General features: G+C 48.6%; 1 pseudogene; it reads left to right on the top strand.

The window, feature by feature from the left end:
* The first annotated feature begins 136 nt into the window (after window positions 1-136).
* LOC139835406 (uncharacterized) lies at window positions 137-13,807 on the top strand (annotated as a pseudogene).
* The last annotated feature ends 278 nt before the right edge of the window (window positions 13,808-14,085 follow it).

A 14,085-nucleotide genomic window follows, 5' to 3' on the forward strand; every position in this document is an offset into this window, starting at 1 on the left:
CCAGAAGACCAGCTATCAGGAGCTCAAGGCTCAGTTCATCCAGCTGGGCCTTGACCATGCCAAGGCGCTAAAGGCTGCTGAAGCCAACGCAGCGGCCAAGATGCATGAAGCTCTTGAGGATGCCGGCAACTCCAATATGGTGTTGCAGGCCGGGCTGGAGGAGTCCGCCAAGGCGCTGAAAGGTGCCGAGGACAAGGCCGCGCGGCTGGAGGCGGAGCGGAAGGAATATGACCAGCTAATCACGCAGACTGATGCGCATGCCTTCCGTAAGTTCCTTCTTTTTTTTTCCTTTTCCGATTTCTGCTTATAAGCTTTTTTCTTCCGGTTGCATTTTCTTTCGGTTGCCTTTCCTTCCGGTTGCATTTTCTTCCGGCTGCCTTTTCTTAGCCTCTTTCTTTCTTTGCGCAGGCCTCTTCCCGGACTCCCAGGCGTTTGCCATAAAGAGGGTTGAGGAGCATCGCGTTGGCCAGGCCCAGGAGAATCTTCGCGTGCCATGGACCCCCTATGACCATCTGGTTGCGCTGAACGCGCGGGTGTCTCACATCCGCGCCATTGATCGGAATCTCTCTGACATTCCTGATGTAGCTACCCAGCTCTTCAGGACTTTGTGGCCTGGCGAAGTGCTGCCAGATACCTTCACCTTGATCAGCGACCGCCTCAAGGGTGCCGGCAGGAGGATCCGCGAATGGCAGTGCTCCGCTGCCCGCGCTGGGGCAGACTCTGCACTCCGCGTTGCCTGCTCTTGGTATCCGGAGCTGAACCTGGACGCCCTCACCGGAGTGCGCGAAGACGCGGAAACCGATCTGGACCCGATCCTCACCGCCAAGCGGCAAGATCGCGCGTACCACATCGCGGAGTACGCCGATATGCGCACCTTCATCCCTCCCCCTCCTGACGTCAAGGACTATCTCGACGAGGAGGAGGATGAAGCCGATGAGGAGCCTATGGACGATGCTGGTGCTGGCGACGCTCCTCCGGAAGCCCCTGCTGCCTGATGATCTTCTACTAAGTGTTTGCCTGTGATATGTTCGTTTGTCCTGGTTGTCTCAAAACAATGCCCGTTAAATTCTACCCCGGTATGCCGGGGTTTATGATGTAAAACTTAAGTTTGCTTTTGGTTGCTGCACAATAGTTTATGCCGGTAAGTTATACCGGTAGTTAATTATCTTATGTTTGCCTTAGCATATTTGCTCATGGTTTTGATTTTATCATGTACTGCAAAGATTTCCAAATTGTTTCTGCATCCAATTCGATGCACACTTGGTTCTTTTGCCTTGGCTCTGCCTGCCTTCTCTGGGCGTTCTTTGGCGTATGAGCACAAGGTTCTTTCACCAAACAAGCATTTTCTTGAACTTAGAAATAACTTCGAAATTTTGCAAAAAAACCGGTTTAACCGGGGTTAGTCGAATTTTTCCGGATTGCTTGTTCCTACTCTCTCTTTTCGCAGTTCGCGTGCTTAGTTGCTACCGGTTTATCTTGCTTGCCATGAAGCCGGTTTGCGGACAGCAGCAGAGTCGAAGACTCCGGTAGGTTTAGCACGCTACTAAACCGGAAAGAAAAAATGTTCACTAGGCAACCGGTGAACTGAAAAAATAAACATATTGCATGCAACTTTAGGGGTAGTCCCCGAGATTCATTCGAGGTTCCGACATCTTTTTATTCATAGCATATAAGGTACAAAAAAGGAACTTCTTACTCCACAACTTCGAGAGTAGAAAGGACGCAACAGAGCTACGTTCCATGGACGCTTGCTCTCCTCTCCGGATTTGTCCGCCTTTCCTTTTTTCCACTCCTGTGCATCGATCAAGTAATAGGAGTCATTGTGAAGAGCTTTGCTCACAATGAAGGGACCTTCCCATGGTGGTGAAAGCTTATGCCGGCCTTCAGTGCGCTGCACTAGGCATAGCACCAGATCTCCTTCTCGGAAAACTCTCGGGTTAACCTTCCGGCTATGATAGCGTCTGAGGTTTTGCTGGTAGATGGCTGTTCTTGCCAATGCCAACTCTCTTGCTTCTTCTAGCAAGTCCACATCATTTTCTCTGGCCTCTTTGACCTCTTGCTCGGTATAGAGCTGTACCCTTGGTGAATCATGGATGATATCGGTTGGTATGACCGCTTCTGCTCCGTATAGCATGAAGAATGGAGTGTACCCGGTGGACCGGTTTGGAGTTGTTCTTATGCTCCACAACACTGATGGTAGCTCATCAAGCCAACACCCTGGTGACTTTTCTACTGCTTCGATGAGCCTTGGTTTGATACCGGAAAGTACCAAAGCATTCATTCTTTCCACTTGGCCATTGCCTTGTGGGTGTGCCACCGAGCACAAATCCAACCGGATGTTGTTGTCCTCGCAAAACCTCTTGAACTCACCTTGAGCAAAGTTGGTTCCATTGTCAGTGATGATGCTGTGCGGGTATCCATACCGCAAAATGACATCTTTCAAGAACTTCACCGTTGTATGCCCATCACACTTTGCGATAGGTTTAACTTCTAGCCACTTGGTGAATTTATCCACCATAACCAAGATGTGAGTCATGCTGCTCCTTGCAGTTTTGAATGGGCCAACCATATCAAGGCACCAAACAGCAAATGGCCAGGTTAGTGGTATTGTTTTTAAACCGGACGCTGGGGTATGATTTTGCTTGGCGTACCTCTGGCACCCATTGCATTTTCTTACCAAATCCTTAGCGTTTTCCAAAGCAGTGGGCCAATAGAACCCATGCCGGAACACTTTTGCTACCAGGGCCCTTGATGAAGCGTGGTGCCCACATTCTCCTTGGTGAATCTCTTCAAGCATTTCTTTTCCTTCTTTCGGCTCCACACATCTTTGAAGGACACCGGTAACTCTTCTCTTGTACACCTCGCCATTGATGAATATATATGCCTTGGACCTTCTTTGGATTCTTCTTGATTCATTTTCGTCATCCGGCAAAGTGCCGCTGATCAGGAATTCCTTAATAGGTTTAACCCACGATGGTGTCTCTCGAACTAGAAACACCGATGCATCTATCTCCATGTTATCCACCAGCATTGTTTCTTCCGGTATAGCTGCAACAGTCCCCGAGCTTGTCGGAGCAGTCCCCGAGTTTACCGGAGCAGTCCCCGGGTTCCCTTCATCGATGTCCATGGGTACTATATGTGATTCCGGTACGAAAATTGATTCCGATTCCGCGCTTGGTTTGATTGATGGCTCTCTTAAGTGTGCCAAGGCTATTCCGGGAGGAATTTCCTGCCTAGATGAGCCCAGTTTGGACAAAGCATCCGCGGCTTCGTTTTCCGCTCGCGGTACATGGTGAAACTCACAGCCCTCAAAGAAGCCGGCAATCTTTTGTACGTGAAACCGGTACAAAGCCATGTTAGCGTCCTTTGCGTCCCAATCTCCGGAACATTGCTGCACCACAAGATCTGAATCTCCATAGCAAATGATCCGGTGCACACCGATTTCTTTTGCGACCTTTAACCCATGGATCAAGGCCTCATATTCAGCGACATTGTTTGATGCCCTGAAATGCACTTGCAGAACATACCGGAGATGATCTCCCTTAGGCGAGGTAAGCACCACACCAGCACCTAGACCCTCTTTCAATTTGGGTCCGTCGAAGTGCATTTTCCAGTACTCTATTTTTTGATCCGGCGGCTTGTATTGCATTTCCGCCCAGTCAACGGGGAAATCAGCCAAAGCTTGTGATTTTATGGCATCTCTTCTTTCGTACACCGGTACATATGGTGATATCTGGATTGCCCACTTTGCAATCCTACCGCTAGCATCTTTGTTGCACATGATATCGGAGATTGGTGCTTCACTTACCACTTTCATGGGGTGTTCTTCAAAATAATGCTTAAGCTTTGTGGCGGCCATGTACACACCATAGGTCATCTTTTGGAAATGAGGGTAGTTTTGTTTTGAGAGGGAGAGCACCTCGCTCAGGTAGTATACCGGCCTCTGGACGGTTTTTCCTTCATCTTCTCTTTCAACCACAACTACAACACTCACAACCCGGTTTGTTGCTGCTATGTATAATAGCATAGGCTCCCTTTCTAGAGGTGAAGCCAGTATAGGCGCTGTAGCCAACATTGTTTTCAGCTCTTTAAACGCTGCGTCTGCCTGAGGGGTCCAGACGAACGTGTCAGATTTTTTCATGAGAGCATAGAGTGGCAGAGCTTTTTCTCCCAACCTGCTTATGAACCGGCTTAGCGATGCCAAGCTTCCGGTAAACTTTTGCACGTCCTTTAGATCGCGCGGTATGGTCATTCTTTCAATTGCCCGGATTTTTACCGGATTGACCTCAATGCCTCGGCTTGATACGAGAAAGCCAAGCAACTTGCCGGTAGGGACACCAAAGGTACATTTCGCCGGGTTGAGTTTCATCCGGAATCTTCTCAAGTTATCAAATGTTTGCCGGAGGTCATCGATTAAGGTTTCTTTTACCTTAGTTTTTACCACGACATCGTCCACATAGACTTGCACATTCTTTCCGATTTGATCAAACAAGCATTTTTGCATACAGCGCTGGTACGTTGCACCAGCGTTGCGCAAACCAAAAGACATAGTGACATAGCAATAAGCCCCGTGCGGGGTAATGAACGCAGTTTTTATTTGATCTTCCTTTTTCAAGGGGATTTGGTGGAAACCGGAATAAGCATCCAAGAAAGATAACAGCTCACATCCTGCAGTGGAATCAATCACTTGATCGATCCGAGGTAAAGGGAAAGGGTCTTTCGGGCAAGCTTTGTTCAAGTTGGTGTAGTCAATGCACATGCGCCACACCTTTGGAGCTTTTGCTTCCATGTTCTCTTCTTTTTTCTTCTCGACCAGCACCGGATTGGCTAGCCACTCAGTGTGCAGTACTTCCACAATGAAACCGGCAACCAGTAACTTTGTCACCTCCTCTCCAATGATCTTTCTCCTGTCTTCAGCAAACCGGCGCAGCGGCTGCCTTACCGGCTTTGCATCTTTCCGGACATTTAATGAGTGCTCAGCCAGCTCCCTCGGAACACCTACCAAGTCATCAGTAGACCAGGCAAAGATATTCCGATTCTCACGGAGGAAGCTGACGAGCGCGCTTTCCTATGCCTCATTCATGCCGGCACCGATACGAACGGTGCGCTCAGGGTAAGCCGGATCCAGCACAATGTCCTTTGTTTCTTTTGTCGGCTTAAACGCCGGTGTGCCCAGGTTTGCACTCATCGCCGCTAAACTCAGCTGAGAGGACTGAGCCAGCGCAACTGCAGTTTGCATCCTCCTCTTTTCTTCAGCGATCACCAGCGACTCTGCCAGGTTTGATCCGGCGGAAGCTGTTTCCAGTGAGACTTTGTAGTTTCCCACCACAGTCAAGGGTCCACGAGGTGCCGGCATCTTCATCTTGAGATATGCCGTATGAGTCGAGGCCATGAAAGCAGCCAATGCCGGTCTCCCCAGCAAAGCATGGTAAGGACTATCTAAGTCCACCACCTCAAACTCAAGGTTTTCAACCCGGCAATTGTCACGTCCCCCAAACGACACATCCACCCGGACTTTTCCGACCGGTGCGCAGGACAGCCCCGGAAGGATTCCATGGAACGTCGTGCGCGTTGGCTGAAGCATGTTTTCTGTTATGTCCAGTATGTTCATGGTGTGCCGGTACATGATGTTTATGCTGCTCCCATTGTCTATCAGCACCTTGCTGAATTTGACTCGAGCATTTGGCCCTTGCATGATTGGGTCCAAGACGAGAGCATAGCCACCCGGGTTAGGCATGATCTTAGGGTGATCCTTGAATGACCATGAGATCTCTTGATCAGACCACAGCATATATTTTGGTACTGCCGACATCACCGCGTTCACTTCCATAGAACGGCGATATAGGCTCTGTCTGTCGGTCGGCTCAGTTACGAACACAACGCAGCACATATCCGGATCTTTGTAAATATTCCGGCCCAAAGGTGCCGGTGGAGGTGGTTGGCCATTGCCTTCTCCCACTTGGTTAACTTGCTGGTATTGTTGCCGGTTTGGCTGCACCGGTAAGGCGTTTGCCCCGGTAAGCGGTGGTGGTGGTGGTAGCTGTTGTTGCCGCGGCATGTCTTGCGGCGGTTGTGCATCTTTTACCGTTCCCTTTTGCATCAAGTACTTGGTCCAGGTACAATCCTTCGTCAGATGGTTTGACGGGTGTGCCGGATTCGGTGTGTGCCACCGGCAAGGTTGGTCCATGGCAGCTTCCATGGTGTACTTCGCGGGTTCTTGCCAGTTCTTTTTCTGAACCCAAGGCTTCTTTTCTACCCACTGTTTTTTAGGACCCGCCCATGGCTGCGATCCGGTTCTCTGCCTCTGACTGCCGCTGGCCTCAGAGTTTTCTTGTACTGCAGCAACTTGCTGCGGACCGTACCTTCGATCCGGAAAATCTTCCCTTCTTTTGTTATTCCGGTTATCCCGGTGTTGCTCTTGGCGCTGCTGTTCCGGCTCAGGTTGTACGGCCGGCTGCGTTGGGTCTCCCAACGCATAGCTATCCGCCACACGTATCATCTCTGCCAACGTTGTCGGCATGTTCTGCTGCAGCTTTTGCCACAACGGTGAACCTCTCCTGCACCCGCTGCTAAACCAAGCAATGGCTTGCGCCTCGATTACCCCTTCACAGGAGTTCCTTGTAGTGTTCCACCGGGCCAGATAATCCCGGTCTGTTTCGTTCTGGCGCTGTATGCACAGAGCGAGCTGCTGCGGCCTGTTTGGCCTCTGATAGGTGCTACTGAAGTTGCTCACGAAAGCCTCCTCAAAATCCAGCCAGCCATTTATGCTTCCTGCCGGCAAGTTGTTTAGCCAGATTCTTGCCGGTCCAACCAAAAACGATGGTATGATTCTCACGGCCCATCGCCGGTTTCCTCCTCCAGCTACGGTTCCTCCGCCGCCTGCGACGTATACCGCGGTCACATAGTCCGCGAGCCAGTCCTCCGGCTTCGTGGTGCCATCGTATGTTTTTGTGTCACGAGGCAACATAAAGTTGCGAACTGGTGGCTTTTCTTTCATGATCCTTGGACCAAAACACTTTGGGCCCGGGGGACCTTCTTCCTCGATCATTTCTGACAAGTATACTCTATCCAGACGGTGCCTCGCATCCCGTAATGGTAGGTATCTTTCTCCCAAGCGTTCTCCCAACGGGTTCCGGTATGCTGCCGGTCTTGCGGAATCAGCCTCATCGTAACATTCCGGTACCGCGGCCCTTGCCTGCCGGTACCTTGGGGGATCTATTTCCTCCTCATCATACGCCGCCCTTGCAGCTCGATAATTTTGCCCGGTTTCTTGTCTACCGGCATGATTGTTTCCGGCATAGCCGTCTCCGGCATAGCTTCTATTTGCCCCTTGGCCTTTTCTGCCGGCATCATATTGCCCGGCTTGTTGTTTTCCGGCAAGAACTGGATCATACACAGTCATCTGCTGCGCATTCACTTCTTTTTCTCTTCTTCTGCCGGATGGGGGGACGAAGCCTGCCCATGGGACTTGCTACCGGCATTCCTTGTCGAACGCGCGGATTTTGAAGCCACAACCTTGTTTAGCTTATCAAGCTGTTCAGCATTTTGCTGCTCGATAGTTTCAAGAAGTTCCCGGACACGCTCTTGTTGTTTTGCTAGAGCGTCCCCGGAAAGAGAGTCACACAGCGCTACAGCAGCCTTAGCAGCTTTTATTGTTTTATCCGGGCTACTGTACTTAGGTTTCTCTACAATGCTCACAGATGCAGATGTGCTTTTGCCGGCAGCAATTTCTTTGCGCAGGTCCTGGTCTAGATTGCGAGCCTTAAGCCGGTTTTCCGGTAGCCTAGCAGCATGAGCGCTAACAGAAGCAAAGCCATGGGCAGCATTATACTCATGTACGGTTAGGTTCAGCTCGCGCTGCGCCCTGACGATGTCCTTGCCGCTCTCGAGCATCTTCTGGCGCTGCGCCTCCAGCTCCGCCTGAGCCGCTGCCGGGTCGATGTTCTGCGCGATGGGGGTGGCGAGGACGTTCATCGCCGCTTGGAGCGGTGTTTCCGGCGGCGCGGATGATGCTCCCGCTGCGCCTGCGCCTCGTTCCAGTGGTGGCTTGGCCGCACGGGTCGAAACCGCACGCCCAGCGCCTTCTTCCGCAGCTTCTTTGCCGACGTCGACCGCGCCTGCCATCATCACCTCCACACTGCCAGGAGCGCGGCCAGCATGTAGCCACCTTGGCGGATCCGGCGCCACCAGCACCGGCGAGAGGCATTGGCGCACAGGGACGGTGCCGAAGTAGATGCGGTGGCTGCCGAACTCGATGATGCGGCCGTTCTTGGGGAAGATGCCACCGTTGGCGAAGCAGCCCGCGTTGTCGTTGATGAAGTCCATGGCGTAGATGCGCTGCACCAACGCGGAGACCGTACGCTGGCCGGCGACGTCGAGGATGCCCGCCCGAATGTGAACTCCAGCAAGCGCCACTTCATGCCCCACGGTGGGCGCCAACTGTCGTCGTGGCGAACGAGCAGATGCCATGGGATGGCTTAAGTTGGGGCCGAATGGGCGCTAGAGGATTCGGGGGAGGGTTTGCGACTAGATGGGACGAACTTCCGGATGCTTTCCTCAAGAACACAACCAAAGGCCGGTATGCAAGAAGAGAGACAAGAGGAAGAACTCTGCTCTAGATCGCTAGCTTCATTGATCTCAACATGGTTACAGGTTCTTGGATACAAGGTCTATCATCTAATCTCTCTATCTGCCCGCGCCCGTAAGAGGCTGTGCCCCCTCTCCTTATATAGGGGAGAGGGTGGCTTACAGAGCAAGAAACCCTAATGGCATCTTTGACTGGACAAACTACTTTACAAAGCTACTTTAATCATGGATGACGCCGGGGTCTTCTTTAATCAGGGACGCTGACGTCCTCCGGCTTCTTTCAGCGTCACCCCTCTCTTTGGCGCCAGAGCTCCGATTAAAGTCACTTTGCTTAGCTCATCCTTGTCTTCTAACTCTGAAGAGAATCTTTGACCAGTCTTGCCGACAGACCCTTCTTTCCGGTATCTTCTTTATCCGGTTCCGGTATACCCCTCTTGGGGATACCGGCTTAGCTTCACTTAGCCAAATTCTTATCTTCGTGCTCCGGTAAGAATATTAAACCGGTATCTTGATGGCTCAAACCATCCGGTTTGGCATGCCTTTGGCATACCGGGGGTCATCCCCCCAACAAAGAGCATGGAACAAAGCCGACTCATAAGTTCCATTGCATTTATAAGCTTGGTAGTCCAAAAGCAAGCACCCTAGAGCAACTGACAGAATGTGTTGATCTAAATATAAGAAATTACATGGCTTTTTTTAACTGAACCCCACATAAGGGGCCAAAAGCAAGTGGCAAGCTGAAGAAGGAGACAAGCATCTCTTCTTCTTTGGGTTCTTCTTTTTGTCTGCATTGACACCCTTCTTGGTGGTCTTATGCTTGTTCCAATTCGTACAACTGGGACTTCTTCCTCAGCAATTTCCTTACAGATACTATCTCGATATAGTACAAATAATGCTTGGAATCTTCCATCCGTACAGTTGACTCGTGACACGTAAGCAAGATCGGATACATCAAAACATCTCAAGTTCACACATTAAACAACAATGTTTCCCTCGTGTGGATTCGTTTCAAGTAGCAGGAGCATTGGTGGTCATGAGTCTCCAAGAGTTAGCGGTCATGAGTATCCAAGACTCAATAAAAACAGGCGAGTATCTCCTTGGGCATAACTGGTGGTGGAGAACACCAACTTGGCTCGGTTACAGGCCATCTGTTGTTGAGCAATTATAATTTAAAAATATAATGTAAGTTTATGTGAAGCAATAAATATGAATAACGATAAAATGTGTAAAACAAGAAATACTTGTTTGTACCACAAATAACAACAGGCCCATCCTTCAGACTACAAAATATTTAAAAGACTGAATTAGCTAAATCAACCAAATTTAACACAAGTCTACCATCTGATAAACATATATAACCATTCTTTGCATGCATTTGGTTGCTTCTGTAAAATTAAAAGAAGCTAGGGCTGAGCTAAACACGGAGGAAAATGAATATATGATCACAATCATAAAATATCAGTGTGTGTACACTTTCTTTACACATTGTTATCACAGTCATATGTCCAAACAAGACGAGGCTTATGATGTCAAACTAGCGCAAACATTACTAGCAGAGATTATCACAGGGGCCCAAAAGGTTGATAAGAAAAGACAAGTGCCAGTAGGCCATAGTACTGCCCTAAAGCATGAATATTATGATGACATGGAAGCAATTGCAGAACAATATAAATAAACAACATACATACAACAAGCGTACCATTTCGCACAAATATCCTTCAAGAAATCATTCTCGAGGAGACCTAGAATGATACTGCTCGATAGGAACGGAGTACATTCCTCATGATGGAAATTCATACCGACAATATTCCCAAGCGTGTCAATAAGAGGGCCCCCGATTCCAGCCTACCAAACAAAAGGGCGACAAGAAAAGGGTTTTATGAATCAAGATATATTGTAATAACCTACGGAGGCAATCGACAACAAAAATACCTTAGCGATTTTACAAGTGGAGAAGCTCAGTTCACTAGAACTCGGTATGTGCTTCCAATCAGTGTTTTTTTATCAATCACAATGCCCTTTGTAGCCATTAATGTGCGCTCCTCGAAGAGACAACCTACTGCCACTATATCCATTCCATTGCTGACAGGCTTATGCCCCTGGTGTTTCATTCCACGATGACTCTGGGACTCCATGACGTCAACAATAGCAATATTGTAATGTAGATTACAATATTTCAATATTCCTTTGACTCGACGATTATTTGGAAGACGCACTTCAATCTGCAATGAAAAGGTTATGGTCAGCAGATTCTTAAACGAAAAAACAGAAGGATCAAATAGTGGTAACAATAACAACCCTCAGGTTATGATTAATCTTGGGAATATCATCACCAAAATCTCTAACCAAACTTGCTGAAGTAAGAACTTTTGCCGAGTGTGAACTGGAGGCTATAAATACTCCCGTGCGAGCAAAAAACCTTGTCTTTCCTACATAGATCATAATTTGAATTATTAGTACCAACTGAAAAGATAACGTAAACATATGAGTGAGTATATAACAGTAAATCACCATTGAATGAAGCAAGTGAGACAACATTCTGAGACACTTTGAGAGCAACACTTCTGCCTAGAATACTTGAGACATTCTCTCCAAATTCCTCTTCAAAAGAATAATTCAGATACATGCCATCTGTCAAACAAGCTTGGTATACAAGTTTCAAATGAATGTATAAAGCTGTCAGAATGTGCAACATAGGGAAACAAACAAGATAACGACAGCAATGACTCACCACATGCTTGATGTGGGTCTGGCAAGGGATAACCCCAGGTCGTCACTAAATGGTATAAAAAACGAGTTAACCCTGTTGCAACAAGGTGAAACAATTACCGGTAGAAAGAAATGTATATTTGATGTAGTGCATCCATTACAGCATGAAGTTCTAATCAGTTAGTATGTTATGCTTACCTTCACCTCTGTAGAATATGTTTGTGTCCCGCTTGTGCTACTCTTTCTTGTACCATAACCACGCTCTTGCTCAAGTCTAATACTGCATCGCAATCCAGAAAACTCTCAATGATAAATTCAATGAACCAAAGACAATAATATGCAGTGAGGTATTAAACAAGGAGGATTTGGATCCAGTTAGTTACAAATATTTCATTGCAAAATAATAGAATGAGGAAATATTACTCCAAACAAAGGGATGTAACTGTCCCTTGATGTTTGAAGTTACGTGAGGGCTCAAAAGACAAGAAGTTGTTCCCAAGCTAGATAATCCCATCTGTTTCACTGTATGTAACCCCAAAATGGGAGGCTCCATTCCAAATGTTGAACACTGGACATGTTTCTGCCCCAAGTGGCCCAAGCCCATATGTGTGCTGACTATAAAAGGAGGGAGCTGGAGGAGAGCTAACCCTAAGACAGAAAAACCACACCAGCCGCCAGGGACCAAGGGAGATAAGGTGAGCTACTGCTACAACATGGTATCAGAGCAAGGCGGCAGTGGGGCCTGAAGGGAAGCCGGTTCAGGCAGGGAGTGGGTCTGCGCGGCGGAGAGGAGACGAGGTGGTGCTGCGTGCAAGGGGAAGGAGAAGGACAAGCTGGACTGTGGTTCTTGTTGCTGCGTGCAGCTGCTCGTCCAGGAGTGAAGCAGGGGTGGTGGTTTCTCAAGTTGTGTGTGCTGCTGGTGAAAGGAGGTTGCTGGTAAGTGTGCCCCGAAGTTGTTTGTTGTTTTTGCTGGGTGAAGGTGAGAGTGCAGATGGGTGAGCCCAAAGGCCTTGCGGAGGCTCTCGAGCAGCTCACGCTGTTTCTCTCAAAAGGGGTGGCTCTGAGGCCATTGTTCCCCGACAAGAAGTGGTTCAGAAGATTGACCTATCACCCACAGACATCAAGCTAGAGGGGGTAACCAACTATCTGAGTTGGTCTCGGAGAGCAATGTTGGGATCAGAAAGATCTTGATGGGTACTTATTGGGGACTGCCAAAGAACCAGGAGACAAGACTAGTGCTGACGGAAAGAAGTGGAAACCCGTCAACTCTCTGCTCATTGGGTGGCTGTTGAACTCGGTGGTGCCCTCCATTGGGTGTTCCGTGGACAGCACAGCTGCTGAAATATGGAAGAACTTGTCCATCCAGTACTAGGGTAAGGGAAATGTCATGCTCATTGCTTAGATTGATGGGAAGATTCGCCATCTCCGCCAGGGGGACATGATAGTGATGGCATATGTGGCAGAGCTGCAAGCCTTATGGGATTATCAGGATAACTGTGACCCTCTCGAACTCTATGATGCAGCCTCCATCGAGTCAGGGCAAAAGTGGACAGCGCGCAGGCGTGTGCTCAAGTTTTTGGAGGGGCTAAGTAAGTGCTTTGATGTCAGAAAGGCATCTCTGCTGCACCACACCTCCTTGCCCACTCTTGACGAGGCCATTGCAGCAATGGCTCAAGAGGAGGTGCGGCTCTCTCTGGAACCAGCAGATGAGAAAGTTGTGTCAGCTCCAACATTTGCTGTGATCGAGCGTAGAGAGTGGAAAGAGACTAGGGACTGTTTCATTTGTGGGGAGACTGGTCACCTGAAGTGGTACTGCTCAACTCGTGGTAGAGGCAGGGGATATAACAGAAGGGGAAGTAGCAGGATGTCAGGAGGTAGAGGTGGATACTCAAGACATCAAACTGCTAGAGGTAGAGGAGGACACACCGGAAACTCCGGTGGTTACAGTGCACACATGGCGACTGAAGTGGACAATGGGACGTCAAAGGATGCAGAAGTGGATGGTGCTGCCTATGGAAACTTTGCTAACTTGGTCTCCACGGATGAAGGTAATTCTGAAAACGCATCCCTTGCTACTAATGAGAATGATACAAAATGGATTCTTGACTCTGGCGCATCTAAGCATGTTGCGGGTAAATTCAGTGTGTTTGAGTCTTACATTAAGCATCCTCCTACTCACAAAGGCACCATTCAAACTGCTGATGGTACAAAACAACCTGTTGTTGGAGAAGGCACAGTAAAGTGCACTTCAAACATCTCTTTGTCATCTGTTCTACACATCCCAGCGTTTCCTATTAATTTGCTCTCTCTGAGTGCTCTCGTTGATGATATAGACTGTAGTGTGACTCTTAACAAGTTTGGTGTCGTGATTCAGGAGCAGGAGACGAGGAAGATGGTTGGGACTGGCACTAGGCGTAAGGGGCTCTGGTATGTGGAAAGAGGGGTGCAGCCAGAGTTGGTGTATGCTGCAACCATGGAGGATAAGGAAAAACAAGCTATTATGTCACTATAGGATGGGGCCTGTGTCTTTCGATAAGATGAGTGGAATATTTCCTGATATTATGTGTGGAATAAGCAATGGCAAGTTAACATGTGATGCTTGCGAATATGCTAAACATACAAGAGCCTCATATATGAGTAAGGGGCTTAGGAGCATATCTCCTTTTATGCTTATTCATTCAGATGTATGGACTTCCCCAGTGGTGTCAGTGAATGGAATGAAGTACTTTGTTACCTTTATTGACTGCTAATCTCGTATGACTTGGGTTTATTTGATGCGCCACAAGGATG

Source organism: Lolium perenne, chromosome 2 (assembly GCF_019359855.2).
Source record: "Lolium perenne isolate Kyuss_39 chromosome 2, Kyuss_2.0, whole genome shotgun sequence".
Classification (NCBI taxonomy): domain Eukaryota; kingdom Viridiplantae; phylum Streptophyta; class Magnoliopsida; order Poales; family Poaceae; genus Lolium; species Lolium perenne.